The sequence below is a fragment of the Macrotis lagotis genome, chromosome 2 (genome assembly GCF_037893015.1).
Source record: "Macrotis lagotis isolate mMagLag1 chromosome 2, bilby.v1.9.chrom.fasta, whole genome shotgun sequence".
Classification (NCBI taxonomy): domain Eukaryota; kingdom Metazoa; phylum Chordata; class Mammalia; order Peramelemorphia; family Peramelidae; genus Macrotis; species Macrotis lagotis.
The window spans coordinates 36,069,850-36,094,032 of record NC_133659.1 but is presented as its reverse complement, the minus strand read 5'-3'; the positions used below and the strand labels follow the sequence as shown (position 1 = coordinate 36,094,032).

At 42.3% G+C, this 24,183-nt stretch overlaps 1 protein-coding gene across 1 annotated transcript in view; it reads right to left on the bottom strand.

The window, feature by feature from the left end:
- TGFBR3 (transforming growth factor beta receptor 3) overlaps positions 1-18,628 on the bottom strand; it is a 225,887-nt gene extending 207,259 nt beyond the window's left edge. The window contains exon 1 of the mRNA XM_074221691.1: positions 18,544-18,628. The gene's annotated coding sequence lies outside the window, so the exon portion shown is untranslated. The remainder of the gene's footprint in view (positions 1-18,543) is intronic.
- Between the last annotated feature and the right edge of the window lie 5,555 nt (positions 18,629-24,183).

Below are 24,183 nucleotides of genomic sequence, written 5' to 3'. Positions count from 1 at the left end.
TAGGCACCCTTCTCTCTTACAACCATATATTCTTAGAATCCAAAGGAACCTCTTCTCTCCAAGGATTGTTCACCTTTTTTTATGTCCAAAAAGTACCCCCTTGCCAATCTGGGAAAGCCTACAGATCCCTTCTCCGAATAATATTCTGTTGCCTGCATTCATAATGGAAAGAAATATGAAATTTTGATTATAGGTTAGTGAAAATAAAGATTTTTTTCCCATCCAAGATCACTGAACCCCTTAAATTCATCCATGGAAGACCAGAGACCCTCACTGATAAGATTTCAAGAGATTTGTGATTTTGGCTCTTGGATAATCTGGATAACCCCAGGTTAAATCCACTGATCTGATCACTAAGTCCCTAATGTTACAAGATGAGGAAAAAACCAATGCCCAAAGAAATCCAATGGTATGCTCAAGTCACATTACTTCCTCAGATACTTACTGGTTGTGTGATCCTGAGCAAGTCACTTTACCTCTCCTTGCCTCAATTTCTGTAAAACAAGCCGGAGAAGGAATTCCATTGACCCATACTGTGACTGTCATTAAGGGCCAATACACCTGGTCTTGTCAGGTCAACAATGATAGACTTGAAGTTGAAGTTCTCTTCCATGAAAGAGTTTGCAATACATAGAAGACAGCGATTTTATTGTTCTAGAATGCATAATTTTCTTTAACATTTTGTTTCATTAATCCCTTGCTATGTCTATTTCCTTCCTATATTTGCTTACTTCTAATTCTATGGACAATTTGTTATTTTTCCTGACCCTCTCCTCTTTGCTTTTTCAAGACTTAAGCCTGGGACAAAAGTATTCTTTAAATCAACTCAGAAGATCACAAGCCAGGCATGTCTTCTCATCCCATGCTATTCTTGCCCATATTTGTCCAAAGATCGTCCCAGTCTATGGGTTTCAAGCCTTCTTTGTACATCTTTGAGAAACCAATGGAACATTCAAGACTTTTGTTTATTGCCCTTTCATGCAGTAGGACTGACCTATCTTTTTATATATACACACAGTCTATTTTTCTAAATATAAATGTATATTTTATATATGTGTAAGTTATATATATATATATGTTTATACATTCATACACATGTGGGCATGTGTATATGTGTGTTTGTGTCCATGTGTGGTCCCTACCTGCCATTAACCTGCCAATAGGACCTTCCATACCCTGGTTTTCTTATGGCTCCTTCACATACTGCAACCTTTCTAGGATTTAACATTTGGGTATGAGGAACCCCCCCTCTCAGACCCCTTCCCAGAAGGGCCTCCTCATTAGGCTGCCTCACCACTAGCCACAATACTGCTATCTCAGCACACCATATTTCAGGTGAGTCTACAAATGAACAAAATAATGTCAGCTTCACTGTTCAGGTGGAGGATGCTCAGCTCAGAACATAAATATGCCAATGAGAAAGATGGCTCTTTGGAGGGTTGGAAGAGCAGATGTAACACAGTTTTGAGTGCTAATCTTTAGAAGGCTGTCTGGCTGTTAAATATACTTTATTTGGGAAAGTGTAGATAAAAGAAAATGCTGGCTAAGGTACAAGCTTGCATTCTCCCTCCCATCAAAGGTATAAAAGCCAAGCAACTGAAGTCCATAGTAAGGTCAAGAAAGATGAGACCCATTCTGAAAATGGCGTGGTATAGAGAAAATCAATCCATGGATCACCTAGCTTTTTTTAAATACCTGCTCCCCAGGAACTGACATTCAACTGGGGAAGATAACATGCATTTACAAAATATAGATAAGAAAACTATAAGGTAATTTTGGGAGGAAGCTCTAGTAATAGTAAAAGTCTCATATGGAAGGTATCATTTAAACTACATTTTGAAGGAAACACAGGATTATAATAGAAGGATCGTGAGGAATGACCAATACAAAGGAAAGAGCACTAGACTGAACGGAAGATCAGCGTTCTGGTCCCAATTCAGCCTCTAACTAGTCACAGGACCTTGGGCAAGTCACATTCTCTGGGAACCTCAGTTTCCCCCCCTCTAAAAACTGAGGATTGTATTATTTGCCTTCCACCCCTTCTAGGGGTGTGAGTGTGTGAATCAAATAGGGTTCCTAAGCAAAGATACTTTGTAAATTATCAAGTGCTTTACCAATGTCAGCACAGAATTATTGGGGTAACCTCTTGGATAAAGGAAGGAAAAAAAATTAAGGGAGTGGAGCAGATGATGACCTGGAAGGTCTTCTTCATCTCTAAATCACTGAAATACAACTAACATGGACATCTCATTAACAAACTAACAGGCAAGGTACAGATGTGAAAAGAGAAGAGTAACTTTTTCCAAAACTAAACCAGTGATATATTAATGCAAATCTGTTCTGTGTCCTCCTTACCCAAAAATAAAATGTGAAAATAAATATATAAATCAGTTTTCTGAGAAACCAAGAGAGCCAATCAAAACTGCAAATGCCCCCAGACTAGATGTCCCTGATTTCACAGGGTCACAGGACAGTTGCTCAGTAAGACACAGTTCAAGTCTATGGGAACTGGAGGAGAGCCAAGAGAAGATATTTGTGCCACTTGGAAAGTCTGCCCCTCTGCCCCTCATCCTTCCCTCCTCCTCCCCCATTTTTCTTTACTGCTATGTTTACTTTTACATTGTTGGAGTTAAGTGGGTTAAAGGACAAATTCAAGAAGATGGAAATTGCAACAAGTCAGGGCTGAGTTTAAAAAAAAAAGGTGATTCCCAGTCCTAAGGGGTCTCTCAGTCAGACAACATGAATTTATTAAACATATATATATATATATATATATATATATATATATATATATATATATATATATATATATCAGATACTGTACTTAGCTAGAAGGACTTCGAACAACAGTCTGGAATGGCTCCTCCCTAAACCTGTAACCATTCTCTGACCAACCCAATATTTGATCATCTATTCTTGGCTGGAAGCCCACCAAAGCTACCTAACCTCCCTGCAACCCTACTCCAATCTGACTGTTGGTATTTGTCTCCTCTCAAGCAGAGCCTGGGATCTTCTGCCAGAGGGGGATGAAGGTTATGTACTTAATGCAGCCCCGTCCCACTAAACTTTCCATACATCAGGTAGAGTCAGGATCCAAAAAGACCCTCATGGACCAGACATGGAAAGGCTTGTAGCAGTCAACCATATGGTGCTACTGTTCCTGCACCCCTTCCTTGCCCCAAAGATGAAGAAGATTTCTAAGGCCTGATAGTCCAGGCCCCTTGGGAGCCTAGCACAAGATAGGGGCAATAGAAACCCACCCCCTTCTCTCCCCCCCACCATCCCTGGTACCGAACACCCACAAGGATGCTGAGGAAACCACCAGCTGCCTCCATTTTCCACTTCACCTTTGGGAGGTAGTATAGCAATGGAAATTTGGAGATCTGGAGACAAAAGACCACCATTCACATTTCAGTTCTATCACTGGGTCCTATTATTTCAATGACTCAAAGTCCTTCAAATGTAAAATGAGTTAGGTAGACTTGAATTTCTCAATTATCATCAGCATCTCAGAAGATACTGAAACTGGTAGGTATTGAGAAAGGTTGATTTCTTGAGATAAACATTGATAAAAATGATGACACCCAGTAATTCTGATACTCCTAGTTAGGCTTTTTCTCACTCCCTCCTTCCCACCCTTACCCTTTAATTAGAAAGAGAGAAAAAAATTGACTGGTAAAAATATAGCATTAAAAAATGATGACATCAACTATTACTCAATAATCCAGTCCAATCCAAAGAGCATATGCTATGTTCTAATCAAGAAGCTGTGTGCCAGGGATAATAAGACAAAACAAAAACCAATCCCTATCTCTTGGGATTAATAATTAAAGTAGAAGAAATCAACAGGTGAACAGATGAGCACATCATACATGATCATTTGAGAAAGAGGGGAAGAACACACCAATCACTAGGATGATCAAGAAATGTTCCCCAATAGGAGATGAGTAGGGAAGGAATACTGGGATTTTCAAAGAGCTAACAGAGAGGAGGAGGTATGGTCCAGGTTTAGGAAATGCCAAATTTGGGGCAACGAGGTAATGTAGTGGATAGAGTGTTAGGTCTAGAGAAAGAAGATCTGAGTTCAAATTCAATCTCAGAGGCTTACTAAATAACTGTGTGACCCTCGGCAAGTCACTTCACCCTGTTTGCCTCGGTTTCCTCATTTGTAAAATGAATTGAAGGAGGAATTGGCAAACCAATCCAGTATCTTTTCCAAGAAAATTCCAGCAGGGGTCATATAGAACAATAACAACAAATGTGCAAAAAGTTCATCTGGCTTAAATTCAGAATGAATAAGAAGGGAGAAGAAAAGGTAAGCTTGGGGCAGCTCAGAAGTCAATCTGCAATTTGATACCTAGGCTATGTTTTCTTTTTTTCATTAGGGAGGGAAATGAGGGAAAATAGATTTTTGTTCATTGGAAAAAATTAATGAACTAATAGAAGAAATCAAGCTGAGGAATTTGTATTTTATTCTAGGACAGTCATTAATCAGGGGAAAAAATGACAGGATTAGATTTGTAGCTTCAGAATAATTTTGTCAGTTGTATAGAAGAGGTAGAAAGGGGAAGAACTGAAACTATAATATCAATTAAAAGGCTGTTGCTATAATGATCTAGGCAAGAGATAATGTCTAGAAGTCAAGTGAAGTTAGCATGGTAAGAGAGAGGAAAGGACAGATTCAAAAGATATTGTGACAGGAAAGCACAGAGACATGATGATGACAAAGATGAAGATGGTGATGGTGGTGATGATGAAGATGATGATGATGATGAGGGTGAAGTTACAGATTCTGATGATAACTAGTGTTTATCTAAGACTTTAAGTCTGCAAAGCATTATGCAGATACAATCTCATTTTTATCCTCATATCTACCCTGGGAGGTATATTCTATTATCATCTCCATTTTACAGATAAGGAAACTAAGGCAGTCAGAGGTTAAGTGACTTTTCCAGGTTACACAAGTTATAAGTATTTTAGGCTGAATTTGAACTCAAGTCTTCTTGAGTCCAAGACTATTCACTACATTAGTGCTCACTGCATCTCCAGTTAGATGCTAGGTAGTCAAAAAATGGGTAAAGATTTTTAACTCTTTTCCAGATCCACAAATGGGGACACACAGATCATACATTAACCAAGCAAATGGTTAATAAATGCCTGTTGACTGAACCTCAGCTCCTTAGGACTTGGCAAAAACCACATAACGGCTTTTCTGTTTGCTATCTGAGAAATAATAAGAAGCAGAACAGAAGATTCCCTCCAAACCTCAAAAATTAAAAATTAAAAAAAAAAACCATCGCCAGCATTTAAGATTTTGAGCCCAATCTAAAAGCCAATGTCAATTTCTGAGCAAGTCTATCTATGACCCTTCCTCCCAAGACTCCCTTCTCCAAAACTCCAATCCCAATGCAATCATTTTCCTTGGCCTGTCCCACTTTTCTGTGATACGTAATTGGAAACAGGTGGCCTCCTCCTGGTTTCAGAGTGTAAGATCTTCACCAGTAGGATACTTGCCAAGCTCAATACTTTAATACAAATAATATTCCTCTTTTAGTTTTATTTAACCAAGCCTCTAAACCATACAGATTATCTACCCCCCCCCCAAAGATTAGCTGACAAGGAGGCAATATGAAGACAAACACACCTGTAATGGTGTTGATAGGCATCTTCTTTTCTTGACTAATTATAGTCTCTCAAAATTATTGGGGAGCTAAACCACCCTTTGTTATTGCTTGCCTGCTATCAACTCAAAAGTGGCTTGGATGGAATAAGAGGTCTCGTTTTCGATGATTTAGGCCACATCAGGGCTGCTGAAAACCCCTTGGTCAGTCAACAACGTACAGTCCAAGACATCAAGAACTTCAGTCCAAGCACTTCTGTGGTTAGATGATACTTTGTTAGTTAAGAAAACAATACATGTCAAAGAACTGTAAACTCCTAAGGGCAAGGACTAGGTCTGATCTGTGGCTGTCTACATCTCCCAGCCAAAGGCGGCCTGGCTTGGAAGAGAAGGCCAGTCTTGGAGACAGGAAGAGCTGGGAGCCTATTCTGCTTCTGACCCATATAGACTGGGAGTAAGTTGGTGAGTGCCCCTGTTCTTCTAAGATCTGTTAGGTCCAGCAGCCTACCTGCCACAGTGCAGAGAGCGCCCTACATAGCCGAAATCACACGTATGGTCAAAAAGAAGAAATTTCAGCCAGATTTTTTTTATCAACTGAATACGCCATCCAAAGGCAGCCCTTTACCAATATAATACAACCCCCTTGGTAAATGGTAGTGCTGAGGCCAATTTGGTGACAAGACTCTCTGAACCAAACCAAACTAGAAGTTATAGGATAGACATGCCATTGGTCACTCACTAGTAGCTTTGAGAGTTTACGCTCTGTCTATGCTGCCCTGGACAGCCTTGGATCAACCCCCCTGTCAGCCTAAGTTGATAAGGCCTTTAGTGGGTGGAGGACAGTGGCTGCTAATAAGTTTTTAGGGAAAGAAAGGAGAAAGGGAAGAAAAGAAGGACACATTAAGGAAACAAACAATTAATATATAAATTTTTTTTGGCAAAAGGGAGAGAACAAGGAGAAAGGAAAAACCAGGAATTATTTGACTAAAGTCAAATTATTTGACTATTTAGTTCCAGGTCCAACGTGTTATCTTAATATGCAAGGATGCCCCCTCAATGTTACAAAACTGCAGTGTGGTGCACTCAGGGGATTCTTAGTAAATGTTATTTGATAATAATGAATAAATGAGGAGGAGTAGAGCCTAATTTTTGATTTAACTGGGATAATGGGTGGACATTCTATTTTATGGAATTATACAATTTTCTTGATTCACCATGAATACAGAGGGAAAAGAGCAAGTAATGTGTGCCCATAGGATATAGAACAACTCTGGGTTTGGATTCAGAAGGACTCCTCTTCATGAATTCAAATCTGACCTCAGACACTAACTAGCTGTTGACCCTAGGCAAGTCGCTTAACCCTTTTGCCTCAGTTTCCCCCTCTGTAAAATGAGCTAGAGAAGGAAATGGCAAACCACTCCAGCATCTTTGCCAAGAAAACCTCACATAGGGACACAAAGTGTCAGAACCAACTGAAACAAAGGAATAACAGCAATAATAAAGCAAATGCCATTCAAATTTCAAGAAAACCAAAGGAAAAAGGCATATTAACCTTTATTAATTACAACTTTACCATTTGCCTGAGAATTTTATCAAAAAATGTAAATCAGCAATACTAAATATATACATTAAGGAGTTCAGAAACTTCTCCCACTCACACAGAGAAGAGTGCAACAAAACAAAACATATGAGTCAGAGGTGCTTCCCCTCAAAGATAAATTTAATTTTACTCATCGATTCATAGAACAGAAAAGGATCCTTCTAATTCAACCTCCCATCCAGCCCTTCCAGGCAGTCAGCCAACCTTTGCTTGAGCACCTCTGAGAATGAAAAACTTGCCATCTTATAAGGAAGATCACTCCATCTGAGGGTAAGGTCAGTTATTAGAAAGTTCTTTATACTGAGTCAAAATCTGCCTCCCAACTACAACATAGGCTCAGAGCTGCCCTTTGGCACCATCTGAAATAAATCAAATTCTGATGATTTCCCATTCAAATATTTGAAAATAAGAGTCTGCTAACAAGAGTCTACATAGAGTTTAATTTAATGAAAACAGATACCTGTTCCAGTACTATAAGCCAATATTGAGTTTATACCATAAAAGTGTCTGAGTTATCACTTATCCAGGAAGTTTTGAAGCACTACTCCATATAATTCACCTCAAATAAATTTACCTTCTGAACAACCTAAAGTTACCTGGAAAATGAAACTCTAAATTTATCAATTTAGAATCAATAATGCTGGAAAAGAGAACATTAAAGGTCATAGAACTCAACCTCCTTATTTTACAGATGAGGAAACTGAGACACAGAGAGGTCATAAGACTCTCATTAAGTCAATTAGCTAATAAGTATCTGAGGAACCCAGGTCCTTAATCAGAAGAATATTTTATTACTTCAAGACTATAGTCAGGGCATAATTGACTGAAAGGCCCCCTCAAAAAAAGAATCTATTCATCTGCAAAATGGCCCTACATATTCTTTCATTCTTCAATGACCAAAGAATCATAGCATGGAGTAGAAAATAAGATTATGAAAGAATCCCACCTCATTCATTTAGAAATATGCATCAACACTGCAAAAGGTTTACCTTCCAAATTTTTAAATGATTTTTACATCAATAAATATTTCACAATTATATGTACAAAAATTTTAACAATCTTTTTTTTAAATTTTGAGTTCCAAATTTTCTCCTTCCTTTTCATCCTTCCCCCTCCTAGAAAAAAGCAAGCAATTTTATTTTGATTATACATGTGATAGCCTTCCAAATCTGTTGTCTTTGTTTGATTAGAGCAACATAAAAGGTTAAGGACTAGAATTCACAAAGTTTGTTTAGAAAGTTCATTTTTTTCAGGGACCAATCCACTCACACAAATGTTTTTGCAGATGGTGAAGCTGTAATCTTATACTCTGATACATGACCTTCAGCTTGGAGCAGTGAAAATGAACCAACCTTCACCAAAGGACAGATGCAAAAATGCAAGCCCTGTTTTTGGCAGATGGCACATCTACCTAACACAACCCCACTATCAGTGACATTCCATCAATCAGCAGGAAGAAGAAGTTTCTAAATTAATGTCCATCTTTTCTCCTAATGTCCTCCCCCTCCCACTCTAGAGAATTTTCAATCAATGAGCAAGTATTGGGAGTACAGGCCAGAACTCAGCTGAATTCTCCCAACATTCTCTTCCAAAGAACTTCAATATCTACTCAAATAAAATTTTGGTACGGCAGAGCCATAACAGAGGGAGATATTTATCCAGCCTAAAACAATTTGAACTGTAAAACCAGGGTGAAGCAGGCCCAGAGCAAGGCAGGAGAACCAAGGGTGTAACAGGGTAATGGGTAAAGTTGGTGCTGACTGGCAACTGCCCATAGCAGTTCTGGGTCACAGGTCCAGGGCGGAAGGGAGCACTCGTACCTGTGGCTGAAGAGAGCCCAGACCAGGAAAGCAAGGACCACACTGGATAACACTACCTTAAAAGTAGCAAAAATTATATATATAATATATATGACATATATATCAGCACCAAAAAAAGCCTGAAGCTTTACCCAGTGCCTCCCTATCCCCAGAAGAGAAGAAAAGAGAAGAGTCCAACTATATCATAAAGATCAAAGTCAAGAAAAAGACTAAAAAAAATGAACAAACAAAAAAGAACTTGAATTAAAAGATTGCTACAGAGGGAAGAAGTCTAAGACAAACTGGAGAAAAACAAAATGAAAACAGCTATAAGCAAAGTTTCATTGGACCCAAAGTCAGTAAGAATTCCTGTTAAGGTATTATTTTTTTTTTAAAGAAAGATAAGAATGGCAGAAGAAAAACTGAGAAAAGAAATAAGATGAAGCAAGAAAGTTACAAAAAGAGAATTAACTTTTAGTAAAAGAGGCACCAAAAAATACTGGAAAAAAAAATTAAACTTTAAAAAACAGGTCTGGTGTTTGTCCTTCATTCTCAAAGAAAACCATGACATCAGGGAGGTGATGCCATGAAAAGCAAGTGAACTGGATTTGAGTCAGGGGGTGTTAAGTCACCAACCCCACTTTCTCCTCCAGAGCCATCTGGGTCCAGTGGCCAGATATGAATCAGGAAGACTGCAGATGACCCTGGATGCAAGACAGTTAGGATTAAGTGACTTGTCCAAGATCACACAATTAGTAAATGTCTGAGGCTAGATTTGAACTCCTGTCCTCCTGACTCCAAGACCAGTGTTCTATCCATTGCTGGATTGGCTTGATGTTAAAAGGCACAAAAATTCACTGAAGAAAAGAACTGCTTTAAAAGTACAATTGGTCAGGGCAGCTAGGTGGCACAGTGGATAAAGCACCAGCCCTGGAGTCAGGAGGACCTGGGTTCAAATCCGGTCTCAGACACTTAATAATTACCTAGCTGTGTGGCCTTGGGCAAGCCACTTAACCCCACCTGCCTTGCAAAAACCTAAAAAAAAAGTAGAATTGGTCAAATGGGAAAAGAGATATAAAAGCTCATGGGAAGAAAATAATTTCTTAAAAATTAGAATTGGGCAAGGCGGGAGGGGGTGTTAATCACTGCATGAGACTTCAAGAAACAAAATCAAAAGAATTGAAAAAAAAGAAAAAATTGTGAATTACATCATCAGAAAAACACTGTCTTGGCAAACAGATCAGGAAGAAATAATTTAAGAATTACTGGACTACCTGAAAGCCTGTCAAATAAAGAGCCTAGACATCATATTTCAAGAAATTATAAAGGAAAACCAACCTGATATCTTATATTCCTAGATGAACAGAAATTGAAAGAATCTACTAATCACCTCCCAAAAAAATCTAAAAATGAAAACTCTCAGGAATATCATAGCCAAATTCCAGAGTTCAAGGTTAAGAGTAAAATATGGCAAACAAACAGAAATAAACAATTTGAATATCATGGAGCTACAGTCAGTATCTCACAAGATTTAGCAACTTTGGTGTTAAAGGAGCTTGAATATGCTATTCCAGAAAGCAAAGGAGCTAGGATTACAACCAAGAACAATCTACCCAGAAAAACTGTGTCTAAAAGGGGAAAAATAGATAATTAACGAAATTAAGGACTTCCAAGTATTCTGGGTGAAAATATCAAAGAGGAATAGAAAATTTAGCATTCAAAAAAAAAAAAAAAGAATCAACAGACACATAAAAAAAGGTAAACATGAAAGAGTAATTAAAGGATCTCAAAGTTAAATCATTTATATTCCTATATGAGAAGAGGATACATGTAACTTAAAATCTTCATCATAATTAGAGCAGTTAGAAGGAGTTTAAGAGACAAGGACAAGGTATGAGTCAAATATGTCAGGATGCTCTCAAAAAAAAATAAATCTAAGGATGAGAAAAAGATAAACTGGGAAGGGGGCAAGGAAAGATAGAATGAGGGCATTTTTCTCACATAAAAAGAGGCACATAAGGAAGAACTTGTATAGGGGAGGGTAAATGGTGGGGTGGTAGGCAAAGCATAAACTTCACTCTCCTCTGGATTGGTTCAAAGAGGGTTGAATATATATGTGTGTGTATATATATATATATATATATATATATGTATGTATGTATATGTATATGTATATATACCCACTCAGTTGTGTATAGAAATCTGTCTTACCCAATGGGGAAACAGGAGGGAAGGGGATAAGAAAGAGACAAAGGGGGAAGGGGCAATAAAAGGGAGGGTGGAATAAGTGAGGAAGTGATCAGAAGCAAAACTGACATTAGAGGAGGGAGAAGATAAAAAGAGAGAGAGAAGGACAAACAGAAGAAATAGGATGAAGGGAAATAAATAAATACAATTAGTAATCAAAACTGAATGGACAGAATGGTGGAATCACATAGCAGAATGGATTAGGAACCAGACTTAAAACAGAAGACATACACAGAGTTAAAATGAAAGAATGGGGGCAGCTAGGTGGTGCAGGGGATAGAACACCAGCCCTGGAGCCAGGAGGACCTGAGTTCAAATCCTGCCTCAGACACTTAATAATTACCTAGCCGTGTGACTTTGAATAAGTCATTTAACCCTATTGCCTTGCAAAAAAAATTTTAAAAAATATAAAAGACTGGAACAAAATCTAACAGGCTTCAGATAAAGTAAAAAAAAAAAAAAAAACACAGGGATAGCAATCAGGATCTCAGTCAGAACAAAAGCCAAACCAGATCTTATTAAATGGGATAAGGAGGGAAATTATATACAGATTGCTAAAAGGTACCATAGACAATGAAATAATTAAAAAATTTATAGGCAAATTTCTCTATTAATGGCCTCATTTCTTAATACATATATAGAGAACTGGGTCAATTTTATAAAAATAAGAGCCATTCCTCAATGATAAATAATCAAAGAATATGAACAGGCAATTTTCAAAAGAAAAAAATTAAGGCTATCTACAGTCATATAAAAAGGAGAAATGCTCTAAAACATTACTGATTAGGAAAAAAAACAGAAGAAAACAACTCTAAGATACCACCTCACACCTATCAGAAATGACAAATGCAGGAGTGGATGAGGGAAAATAACTCCACTAATGAACTGGCAGAGGAGTAAGTGAACTAATTGGTGCAACCATTCTGGAAGATAATTTGTAAAAATTTCCAAAAGGCTATAAAATTTTCATCTAACAACACCACTTCTCCAAAGAGACATAAAAAGGGGGACCTATATGTACCAAAATAAGTATTGAAGCTTTTTATGATGGAAAGAATTAAAAACTGAGAGAGTACTCATCAATTGAGGAATGGATGATCAAATTTTGGGGTAAGATGAGAGGATGGTTTCAGAAAAATATGACAAAATCTATATGAACTGATGCAAAGTGAAGTGAGAAGAACCAAGGAGATCATTGGGAATAATGAGGTTGTAATGAAAAAATGTGAAAGACTTGGCTGCTCTGATCAGTACAATGAACCAAGATAATTCCAAAGCATTCATGATGGAAAAAAATTTTCTATCCACTCTAAAGAGAGAACTAATGAACTCTGAGTATAAATTAAAATATAACTTCTTGCTTTATTTTTTGCTTTTATTTTGCAATATGGCTAATATAGAAAAAAGTTCTGCATGATTTCACATGTATAATTAATATCATATTGCTTGCTTTTGCAATGGGTGGAAGGGGTGGGAGGGAAAATCTGGAACTCAAAATTTAAAAAGAAAGCAATGTTTAAAATAAATTAAGAATAAATTATTAATCAATGTTTAAAATAAATAAGAAAAAATTTTAATCAATAAATATTTATTAAGAACCTACTATGTGCCAAATCCCAGAGATATAAATACAAGGAATGAAACAATCCCTACTTGATTCTAATGTGGGAAACAAAGATATATTTAAAAAATATGTCACAACCCCATTGCCTTGCAAAAAAAAACAAAAACAAAAAATATGAAAAGCATAAATATAAAGTTAAAAAAATACACATATCTAAAAATGTAGTTAAATATAAGGTAGCTTTGGGGAGGAGAACACTACCAGCTGGGGCTATTGAGAAAGGATTCTTGCAGAAGATAATAAAATTATCAGGTAAATTGCTTTTTTTCCCTTTTTTTTTCCTTCCCTGTCTTGCCCTAGAAGAAGCAGACTATTAAGAAGTGGCTTGCCCACAGTCACACAGCCAGCAAGTTCAAACCAGAGGCAAGATTCGAACCCTGATTAAATGGGATTTTGAGGTTGGCTCTTTATCTACTAAGGCCATGCCTATTGAAAGCTACTAAAAAAATATTTAAGGTCATTTAAGGAGTCTTGAGCATAAAAAGAAGCAAGAGGCAACATTCTTGCCAAAAAAAATTTTTTTTCTGAATGTTTCTTTAGCAAGTGAGCTATACCACTCCAAGATGCAAAAACTATCTCAAATGGGGTTCAGGGACCTTCCTCAGAAAAAGACTGATGACTATTCACTTTCTTGAATTCCCTTGTAATTTATTTCTCTCCCAGTTCAGTAGTGATCAAAATTACTGACCCAGGTCATGCTTTTTTCTTTAAACGGCTTTAAATCTTTTAGCTTGGCCTTTGCATTTAAGTGAAAATAAAACCTTCAGAGTCCTTTTTCAAAAAACAGACTGAGTGATTAAAGGGAACTCTTTAATCAAAAAGAAAACAAGAAATCTAGAATTGGGAGATGACCAGGAAATAGATGTAGGTCCGCTCCTTAGAGACCTACAGAGTCATTTGTTGTCATAATTCAACTATAAAAAGACTTCATCGGGAACATCCCATCAGATGGGCAAGACTCCGGTTCTGGGAGCAATTCTCTCATTGAGTGTGTCAGAGCAGTTCTGTCTTTCCATCTTGGTGACTAGCCCCTTGGTAACTGGCCCTCCTCCTTCCCAAGGCCATAAAAGCACCCCTGAATTTATCCCAGGCAGACACATTTGGAAGCAACTGAATAAAGGGTCAAACATGGTCATCTTGCAATTGTGCAGCTTGGAAACTGCTAAATCTCTAAAAAGCTTTTCAGTCTCAATAGTTACACACGTTTCAAAAAGTACTTAGCAATCTTAAAAGCATTTTCCAATGATTCTTTTCCCAAAATCTAGATTTTATGGGCCTGTTTTGTTTTTACTTCATTCATAATTAAAGGTTACTCCAGCTCTGTAGGAGATCTCTTGTAACAAAGTCATACTGTTAACTAATAATTCAGCAACTTCATCTGAAAGTGCACACAGGAATCTAGATCACCTCCTTTTTCTCTGTTCTTTTTCTTTAAATTAACAAGCCATCTGTAGCCTTGAATGAACTTTATACATGTGTGTGTGTGTGTGTGTGTGTGTGTGTGTGTGTGTGTGTGTCTGTTCTGCCCTCTTTTGACCAGTTTGGGTGAAAGTGATGTTTCCTTCACAATTAAAAATTTAAAAAAAAACAACTTCTGCTGGGCAAATATCAAAGAATTTCAAAAAGAAACAAAATGAATTCTTAAGAGACATAAAAAAAGGATTCCCATTAACTAATGAGATTAAAACTGATGATTTGCCTTATCTAATACCATGCAAGGAATAGGACTTGTTTTGATTTCAAAATATATTCTCCAGGACTTTCTTGATCAGAATCAGCAGTCATTCTTGGGCAAAAATCTTAGAGCAGTGCTGCAAAAAATACCCAATAGGAATCCTTGAGTTTTCCAGTTGACCTGTCTGATGTGTTTAAACTACAATTCCGAACTCTCCCTTGATTTATGATCCCTGGAAATTGGTAATCGCTTTGGTCCTAAAGAAGTCAAGACAAATCACTTCCCAGTCCATGTAGGAAATATTTAAATCTTCCTCTTGCCTCAGCTCATAGACCTATTCTCTGCCCTCAAATATGTAGGCAGTCAAAGCTACTTAACTTATAAAATTGGCTAATTAACACCTCCCTTTTACAAGAAACGACCAAGAGCTCTTGTCAGGAGAATTAGACTAAGCCCTAGGTATCTCCCAGCTAGTGGTTTCTCATTTTATCCTTCAAGCACCCCAGTCTAGACAGGTTCCTACACTGATGTCCCCCCATCACAACTCTGCTCCCCATTGCACAGGAAAAGAAAGCAAACAAGCTCAGTAAGGAATCCTGACCCCTGTTGGCAAGTGAAACCACTCTGGTTAACTATGACTGTGGAAGTTGAAGCCCTAAGAAAATTCCACTTTAAAGGGTGAACCTAAGACAGATATGGAAAGAAAAGTAACTGATTTGGTTGTTTTTGAGGTAGATTCATAATAGAAGTCCTGGCCATTTGCTATTTACATGATCTCAGAAAGACGTGAGAACAGTGGCCTAGAAAACTGTAGGTAGAGAGAGAAAGAAGGGAGTGAGACAGAGACAGAGAGATACAAAGAGACACAGAGAGAGACAGAAGAGAGAGGAAAGAAAGAAGAGGAGAAAGGGATGGATAGAGGGATGGATGCACATGCACACAGAGAGAGAGACAGAGAGAGACAAAGACAAAATAAAGACAAAGACAGGAAACAGGGACAGAAAGAGACAGAAGAGAGAAAAAGGGAGGAGAGAGAGATGGCTAGATAGAGATGGATGGATGCTCATGCATCCACACATGAGGCAGGAACTATTGTTATCCCCATTTATAGGGAAGGAACTAAGGTTTAGGCAGTTTGGATGACCTCAGATTACACAGCTATTAAATGTCTGAGACAAGATTTGAACTCAGGTCTTCCTGACTCAAGATCAGGCAATCTATATGATGCATCCCCTAGGAGTCTAATTTTTGCATATTTTCAAAGAGCTTTAGAATGATGCTATCCTTGGTAATTCCTTGATATTGGCATAATTCAGCTAAGTGGCATAAATAGTTTGAGGGCCAGGCCTAGAGTCAGGAAGACCTGAGTTCAAATCTAATGTCAGGCTCTTTGCTGTGTGATCCTGAGCAAGTCACTTAGCCTTGTTTGCCTCAGTTACCTCATCTGTAAAAATGAGCTCAAGAAGGAAATGGCAAACCACTTCAGTATCTCTGCCAAGAAAATCTCACATGGAATCATGAAGAGTCTAATACAACCCAATCACACCAACAACAATAAAATTATTATTATCCTTCAATCAATGAATCAAGATATCTTTTTTTTTCTTTCATGGAATCAGGCAATCAAGAAAGCGGGCCAGGATCTGTCTAAGCCCAGATCCTTGAATTACTGAAGCTATGTGTGCAGACAGACACACACACACACACACAGACACACACACACACACACACACACACACACACACACACACAACTTTGCTGTAACTTCCCTGTAGAAAGGAACAATGTCAGTCAAGTCAGTTGGAATATGCCTGCTGTGAATTCTTTAGAGATCATTATAAATAATAAGGAAATCTGCCAACATTTAGAATGTGACTTAAGATAAGCATTGGAATTATGGCTGAATCTCACATTACCTAACATATGAACATCAGGATTTACATGAATGATGACGTTTGCTGTACAAAAGGATTTGTAACAAGATTCCTTCAGAGCAGAAACTCCCCTGATGTATTTAAGCCATGACTGCAGTTACAGAAATTCATTTCCATGCAGCCTCGTCTAAAATACCAGAATTAGGGAAGGTCTGGGTCTATCTCTGACACATAAAACTGGCATAGTGATGCCGGTTAACTATTCAATGCCCACCGGCAACTCATTTAAGACATAAATGGCCATTTGCATTGGTCAAAATTGTTTCCCCACCAAGAAGTCACCATTGACAATGAAATAAATAACTTGTTTTATTAAAGTATCTATGGACTAAAACACTATTCACCCACCCTTTCTTTTATTGCAACAGATAAAGAGCTAAACCTAAACTCAAAAAAAAAGCTCTAGATTCAAACTGGACCTCAGATACTAGTTATGTGACCTTGGACAGATAAGTTTATCTCAGTTTCTTCATTTGCAAAATGAGCATAATAATAATAATAATAATAATAATAATAATAATAGCACCTACTTTGCAGAGTTGTCAGGATCTGATATTTGTAAAATTCTAAGCGATGACTGGCACTATGTATGTTGGGTCTTCATATGAAGTATTAAAAACAACTCATAATTACTATCCTATCATGCCTGAAGTCACTAGAAGCATTGCCAGCATTATCAATACGTAAAAAACATGTATTATTTGTTACAAGGGATGGCTCTAGGAGGAAATGAAATATTGTAAGATCAAAATATATCAATTAAAATGTATTTTTTTTCAGATAATAATTCCGTGAGGTTTGAGGTGGTAGATCCTTTCTCCCCAACTTTGTGGGTTGTAGGTTCATCAAGCAACCTTGTGAGGCAAGTCCCACATTTGTTAGCTTTTGAAAGGTTTAAAAGCCAGTAATCATTAGTTTTTACACCTTAGACGTCTGGAGTACGTGATGCTCCCCCTGCTGTATACTATTCAGTATAGCACTCGTAGTCCCCCAGAGTTTACTTTTGGGGTGACCAGCACAAGTGACTCTGGTCTGGGGGCGAGGGCGGTGGGCAGCTGGCTCCCCGAGGCCAGGCGTCGGAGTCACCGTCGCCGGGTTCATGATTTTCGCTTTCACCCAGATCCCACCAAAGCAGGAAAACTTCAAGGCTGACAGATGACAAAGCCTCCGACTAAAGGGGGGGACCCTCGAAATGCCCCACGGCGCAGAAGGAACGCGCAAAGCCGGGGACTCTAAGAGACATCGCGGAAAGGATGTTGCTGACACAAAGGCACGAAATCAATTTGACTTTAATGGCCCAGGAGGGGGCAAGAATTATCCCCCTGGCTCTAGTGCCAGCCTCAAGCTGCTTCCTGAGGAGCCAAATCGGGGTCCACGGGGCCTGGAGGGCGCATGAGAGGCGCGGAGGACGGGGCCCCGAGGGTCCGGGGCGGCGGCCGTGGCCCCCGGGGTCCCCCGCTCCTTGCCAGGCGCTGCAGAGGAAAGCCGGGGCACCCCGGCTGCTCTAGGGGCGCTGCCGGCCGCGGCCGGGGCTCCTGGCCCGGCGCGCTCACCGCATCGATCGGGATCGTAAACCTGTCAATGCCGTGTCAATGTCTCCATCCGTGACGGCGCTGCCCGGGGCGCCCGCAGTCAGCGGGGCTCCACGGGGCCGAGGAGGGCGGCGCGGCCCCCCGATACCTGAGGAGCGGCGCGGCCCCCCGATACCTGAGGAGCGGCGCCCGGCCCCCCGATACCTGAGGAGCGGCGCCCGGACCCCCGATACCTGAGGAGCGGCGCGGCCCCCCGATACCTGAAGAGCGGCGCCGGACCCCGAGTGTCCTCGCGGGGCGCCCGGCCCCCCGATACCTGAAGAGCGGCGCCGGACCCCGAGTGTCCTCGCGGGGCGCCGGGCGCTGCGGCTGCGGGGGCTCCTGCCCCGCACCGGGGGCGCCGAGCTGGCTGCGGCCCGGGGACCCCGCGCGGGGGGCGGCGCGGGCTGGGACCCCCGAACCTGCGGCTCTGAGGTGGGGGAGGGCGCGGGGGGCGGCGCGGGGGCACGTACCTCGGAGCCGCGCCGTCAGCCGGGCAGCCCGCCGCGACCCGCCGCTCCTCCTCCTCCTCCTCCGCCGCCGCCGGGCCGAGCCGCGCCGCGCCGCCGCAGGGAGACGCTCCGGGCCGGGCCGCGGCTGCTCCGCCTCGCCGCTCCCGCGCCGCCCAGCCCCGGCCAGCCGCCCGCCGCCTCCGAGTGCCCCGTCGGGGCCGAGCCCAGCGCACACGCCCGGCCGGGGACGCGCCGCCTCCGGCGGAGAGCGCGGTGGGGGAGGGCCGGCCCCGCCCCGCCCCGCCCCGCCCCGCCCCGCCCCCGAGCCGGCCCCGCCCCTCCAGCCCCGCCCCCCGCCGGCCCCGACTCCGGGAGCGCGCCCGCAGCCCCGCCCAGGCCCGGCCCGGCCCGCCCCGGGGACTCCGGGCCCGGGTCTCCCCCGAGTCCTCGCCCGCCCCGCCCAGCCTCTACACTCGCCGGATCCTTCCCAACTGCACACAGCTTCGCAACAACTTTTGGGGGGATGGGACTGCACACAGCTTCGCGACAACTTTTGGGGGGATGGAACTGCACACAACTTTGTTACAACTTTTAGGGGATGGGACTGCACACAGCTTTGTTACAACTTTTGGGGGATGGGACTGCACACAGCTTCGCGACAACTTTTGGGGGATGGGACTGCACACAACTTTGCTACATCTTTTGGGGGGATGGGACTGCACACAACTTTGCTACATCTTTTGGGGGGATGGGACTGCACACAGCTTTGTTACAACTTTTGGGGGGATGGGACTGCACACAACTTTGCTACATCTTTTGGGGGGATGGGACTGCACACAACTTTGCTACATCTTTTGGGGGGATGGGACTGCACACAGCTTTGTTACAACTTTTGGGGGGATGGGACTGCACACAACTTTGCTACATCTTTTGGGGGGATGGGACTGCACACAACTTTGCTACATCTTTTGGGGGGATGGGACTGCACACAACTTTGTTACAACTTTTGGGGGATGGGACTGCACACAACTTTGCTACATCTTTTGGGGGGATGGGACTGCACACAACTTCGTTACAACTTTTGGGGGGATGGGACTGCACACAGCTTTGTTACAACTTTTGGGGGGATGGGACTGCACACAACTTTGCTACATCTTTTGGGGGGATGGGACTGCACACAACTTTGCTACATCTTTTGGGGGGATGGGACTGCGCACAACTTTGTTACAACTTTTGGGGGATGGGACTGCACACAACTTTGTTACATCTTTTGGGGGGGATGGGACTGCACACAACTTCGTTACAACTTTTGGGGGGATGGGACTGCACACAGCTTTGTTACAACTTTTGGGGGGATGGGACTGCACACAACTTTGCTACATCTTTTGGGGGGATGGGACTGCACACAACTTTGCTACATCTTTTGGGGGGATGGGACTGCACACAACTTTGTTACAACTTTTAGGGGATGGGACTGCACACAGCTTTGTTACAACTTTTGGGGGGATGGGACTGCACACAACTTTGCGACAACTTTTTTGGGGGGAAGAATTTGTGCCCTCCGCCTTCAGGATTGAATTAAAATTAAAAAGTCTTCCCAACTCCGTGGCCCCCACCCCGCAGCCGCAGTGCAGGGGGAGGGGCGCTGCCTGCCTCAGCCTCCCCCCTCCCTGGGGCTCATCACCCCAGCAGCCGAAGGGCGAAGGGCAGGGGGGCTCCAGAGAGCGGGGCTGGGGGCGCCCGCACCTGGATTCAGCACTGGTCAGCGGCCCCGCCCGGCCCCGCCCCGCCGGCCCCGCCCGGCCCCGCCCGGCCCCGCCCCGCCCCGCCCGGCCCCACCCGCCCCGCCCCGCCCCGCCCCGCCCCGCCCCGCCCGACCCCTCGGAGCCTGGGGGCCGCTGGGGGAGCGGGGCGGACACGGCCGCATCCGGGGCAGCTCCGGACCCTCAACAGCTGCGGAGGCAGAGAAGACAGAGGAGGCCGGCGGGCCGCACCGGGGGGCCGCACCGATCCCGCACCGGGCCCGCCCCAGGCCACACCGGGCCGCACCGGGCCCGCACCGATCCCGCCCCGGGCCGCACCGGGCCCGCACCGGGCCACACCGGGCCCGCACCGGGCCGCACCGATCCCGCACAGATCCCGCACCGATCCCGCACCGGGCCCGCCCCGGGCCGCGGTTTGTCTTTCTAGACCAGGTGTCGGGCGGGAGCCGCAGGAAGCTGCTCGGCCTTCTCCCTGGGCCGGACCCCTCCGCCCCCCGGGCTGTCCCAGCCGGGCGCAGCTTCCCTTGGGGTTCACAGCTGGACCTATCCATCACAGCGGAGCTTGGGAAAGGGGCACTCGGGGAAGGGGTGCAGAAAGCTGTCAATGCGGTGCAGAGTTCGGGGCTGCTCCCCGACTCAGGAAAGCTGGTTCTCCGGTCAGAAGCCCAGGAGCCTCCACAGCTGGAAGGGCCTCAGAAGTATCCTTCCTGCAACACTTCAGATGAAAAGGGACAAACCTGAGGCCTTCCTCTGCCAAGGAAACCCATCCAAAGGCAAAGCAAAGCAACAGGCAAGCTCCGGGCCAATTCAAGAATAAAGAAACACGGGTCCTGCCCTCAAGAAGCTTACTTTCTAAAGGGGAGAGACTGAAGATAAAATCTATGAAAGGGATGCGGTGACAGTTCAGGAAGAAACAGGCTTTCATTTATTTATTATTTATTTGTTGTTTATTTTTTCATGTATTCATTCATTCATTGGTTTTTGCAACAATGGGGTTCAGTAAGTTGTCCAAGGTCACACAGCTAGGTAATTGTTAAGTCTCTGAGGCTGAATTTGAACTCGGTGTCAGGGCTGGCGCTCTATCCACTGGGCTGCCTAGTTGCCCCAGAAACAGACTTTTATTAATGATATCCATGTGAAGGAGAGGCAGTGTAAGGGACCCCAAGTCCAATTCCTCTGTACCTGAAGCAGGAATCCCTTCAACATGCCAAATCACTGAGGAACTTGGAAGACCTTCACTGAGGAGGAAGTCACTACCTCTCAAGTGAATCTATTCCACTTTTGCACAGTCAGTGAAAAAAGAATGACCACAAGAAGGTAGGCAATACGCATTTATTAAAGACTAGGTCTATTTCCAAAATGGTGAGGGCCCAGAAGGAACTCAGCAATGAGAAAGGAGAGCCAACACAGGAGAAGATATAACAGGATAAGAAAGGCAAATTCAAAGAATGAGAAGAGTGAAGGGTGAAAAAGATTCAGGGTGAATAGGAGATAAAAGGCCAACTTCAAAACCAGGGGGCAAGTCACTTCAATTCTCAGTTTCCTCAAGTAATTCTAAGAAACTAAGACACTAAGACTACTGATATGGATCTATGGAAAGTCTTCCATCTAAAGTTTCCACCTCTATTCAATTTAAAACCACATGAGGGGGCAGCTAGGTGGCACAGTGGTAGAGAGCCAGCCCTGGAGTCAGGAAGACATAAGTTCAAATTCAACCTCAAGACACTTAATAATTACCCAGCTGTCTGATCTTGAGCAACTCACTTAAACCCCCATTCCCTTGCAAAAAACAAAACAAACAAAAACCACAAGAAAAGTCCTTCCTGATCCCTTCCAAATAAACACATCATTTAAAATACAAGCTTTTGAAATTGTTGGAGAGTATTAGAGGAAAAACTTCAAATTCTATATAATAAATAATGTGCTCTAGTCACATTTTAACTAAGTTATCACACAAAAGAGAAATCAAAATGTAAATAGAAGATGCAAAATAAACATTACAAAGGTCTATTGCTTGAGTGAGATGGGGAAAACTTTCCTCAGAGTGCAGACTACATCCCTGCTTTGTCTTGGGCAGACCTCAAAAGGAGGCTTGAAAGTATAATTAACTGAATTGGGAATGATCAGCATAAAGTGAAGGATCTTATTCTGGGAAGTGGCTTGGTGAATGGAGAAGTTAGACTTCTCCATCCTCCTGCAAAAAAAAAAAAATGACAAAGCTCAGAGGGAGTAGAAGAGAAACTTCTGTCCTCCTAGGCCAAGAGCACAAATTTGCAAGCTGAAAATGCACTCCAAATGCAGGGTTCTCCTTCCTCCATACTCAGCAACTTCTCTTCCTTTGAGGTTCATGACATTCACATTTACCACAAAACCAAAATCCTGGTAGCTGTTGTCTACAGACCCTCAGGTCACTCCGCTTACTCCCCAACTCCCAGTCTCAAAGCAGGGGATTTCAACCTACATAGTGATTTTCTCTCAAAGATCCTAATCACTCAATTCTTCAACCCACTCATCTCCCATGAGCTACTCCTCCAACCCACCTCAGCCCTACACAAAGATGGTCGGACCCTTGATCTTACCATCAACCACAAAGGTCCCACCCCCACATTCAAGAATCCTGTAATCTTATTAGATCATAATCAATTGGTTTTCACTTCTCCTTCTGCCTTCCATTAAAAAATAAATTTACTTTTCGAGGTGGCTAGGTGGCAAAGTGGATAGAGCACCAGCCCTGGAGTCAGAAGTCCCTGGGTTCAAATCCCACCTCAGACACTTAATAATGACCTAGCTGTGTGGCCTTGGGCAAGCCACTTAAACCCATTTGCCTTGCAAAAAAAAAAAACCAACCTAAAAAAAATCTACTTTTTGTTCAGGCCAGTCCCTTGACCCCTCAATTCTCTCCCAGGCCATCTCCCTGTAGGAACCACTCTCCCCCTCTTCTCCCTATTTTGAGCACTAGATGAACTAATTCAATTCTATATGAGCTGCTTCTCTTGAATTCCTAATCCCCTTATCCTATCATCACATACACCCAGCTAATCTTGGATTGCTCTCATCATTCACTCATACATGAACCAAGGCAAGGAAAATCATACAACCATCTTGACTATATCCACTACAAATTCATGCTACACAATCTCAACCGTATATTACCTATACACATGTGTCTCAATACCATTCCACTTTAACTTGTCCAGTCTCCCCTTATCAATTTGGTGTTTATTGTAGAAATGTGCCCCAATTTGATGTATACTGTAGAAATTATGGGGGGGGAAGGTTTTATAACTAATTTGGGGGGTTTTTTCCTTGGTTATTTGTATAAATGCCTTTACTAAAGAACTAAGTGTACTGACTGATAGTTAAGGAGAAGTACACTAATAGGGGTTTCTTGAGCTTGTGGTAGAAGCATATCCATTAAACAACAACAAAAAAAGAAGTAAATCCATCCTTAAGATCTTTCCTAGAACCATGGGAGGTAGCCACCCTCTAGGAACCCAACCTGCCAGCATCAATACAATTGGAGAAAATGAGTTCCACCTGATTGTTACACATATTATTATTTACTAAAAAAATTTATCCATCACTGTAACCAAGATCAAAAGAAATAAGCAAACTGGGAAATAAGTTTTACAACTAGTATTTCTGACAAAGGACTCATTTCTAAAAGATATAGAGAACTGGGGCAGCTAGGTCGCACATTGGATGGAGCACTGGCCCTGGAGTCAAGAGGTCCTGAGTTCAAATCCAACCTCAGATACTTAAAAATTACCTAGCTGTATGACCTTGGGCAAGTCACTTAACCCCACTGCCTTGCAAATACCAAAACAAAAAATCTTAGTAGATAGAGAGAACTGAGTCAAATTTATAAAAAGAAAAAAAGCATTCCCCAATTGACAAA